We start from the raw sequence: 1332 nt of genomic DNA, 5'->3' as shown, positions 1-1332 counted from the left end.
AGAAGAGGAGCCGCCTTAGAGGTCCCGAATGGGGTTGGTTTATGTAAATCTTGCAGCGAAGTGGTCCTGTTCCTAGCGAGCCACTTCCCTCGTTACGGAAATTTTCATGAGATTTTGTTGGATATATTTTTTAGAAGAGTTATTTGGAGGGACTGAGGGGTGTGGGAAAGGAGAGGGTGCGGAGGATAGTGGAAGAACTGCGGGGAAACGGCAAAGTCAGCGTGTGTGTACAGTGAACGTGTCTAAGGCTGTGCGGGGGGCAGGGGGAAGGTCAACTCATACTTACCTGGCAGAGGAGATACCATGATCAAGAATGTGGTTCTCCCAGGGCGAGGCTCACCCATTGCACTCCGGGTGTGTTGACCTCTGCGATTTCCTCAAATAGGGGAAACTCGACTGTATAATTTATGGTAGTGGGGGACTGCGTGCGCGCTTTCCCCTGATAACTAAGTAATAACTGCAGACTTAATCCATGTTTCCTTGGCAGTGATTTAGTTATTCAGTTGTATCTGACTTTTGTGGTTCCCACGGAGTGTAGTTTGCCAGGCTTCTCTGTGAGATTTTTTTCAAGGCAAAAATACTTGAGTGGGTCGCTGTTTTTTTTCCCCAGGGAATCTTCTTACCTGGAAATCACATTCAGGTCTCCTCGCATCAGGTGGCCCAAGGACTGCAGTTTCAGCTTCAATACTGGTTCTTCCAATAAACACCGAGAACTCATCTTCTTTAGGATGAACTCCTTGGATCTCCTTGCAGTCCAAGGGACTCTCAAGAGTCTTCTCCAGCACCACATTTCAAAAGCATCAATTCTTCAGCGCTCAGCTTTCTTTATAGTCCAACTCTCACATCCATACATGACCACTGGAAAAACCATAGCCTTGACTAGTCGGACCTTTGTTGGCAAAGTAATGTCTCTGCTGCTTAATATGCTATCTAGGTTGGTCATAACTCTCCTTCCAAGGAGTAAGTGTCTTTTTATTTCATGGCTGCAATCACCATCTGCAGTGATTTTGGAGCCCAGAGAAATAGTCAGCCACTGTTTCCACTGTTTCCCCATCTATTTGCCATGAAGTGATGGCACTGAATGCCATGATCTTAGTTTTCTGAATGTTGAGTTTTAAGCCAACTTTTTCACTCTCCTCTTTCACTTTCATCAAGAGAATTTTTAGTTCTTCACTTTGTGCTATAAGGGTGGTGTCATCTGCATATCTGAGGTTATTGATACTTCTCCCTGCAATCTTGATTCTAGCTTGTGCTTCATCAAGTCCAGCGTTTCTCATGATGTACTCTTCATATAAGTTAAATAAGCAGGGTGACAGTAAACAGCTTTGATGT

At 44.7% G+C, this 1332-nt stretch overlaps 1 non-coding gene across 1 annotated transcript; it reads left to right on the top strand.

The window, feature by feature from the left end:
* Positions 1-278: 278 nt before the first annotated feature.
* On the top strand, positions 279-442 carry LOC122437555. The gene has a single exon (XR_006268364.1). It is a non-coding gene; the product is annotated as a U1 spliceosomal RNA (small nuclear RNA).
* The last annotated feature ends 890 nt before the right edge of the window (positions 443-1332 follow it).

Source organism: Cervus canadensis, chromosome 2, assembly GCF_019320065.1.
Source record: "Cervus canadensis isolate Bull #8, Minnesota chromosome 2, ASM1932006v1, whole genome shotgun sequence".
NCBI classification, from domain to species: Eukaryota; Metazoa; Chordata; class Mammalia; order Artiodactyla; family Cervidae; genus Cervus; species Cervus canadensis.
Note: the sequence above shows the minus strand (reverse complement) of the source record. Positions and strands in the feature narration are given on the sequence as shown.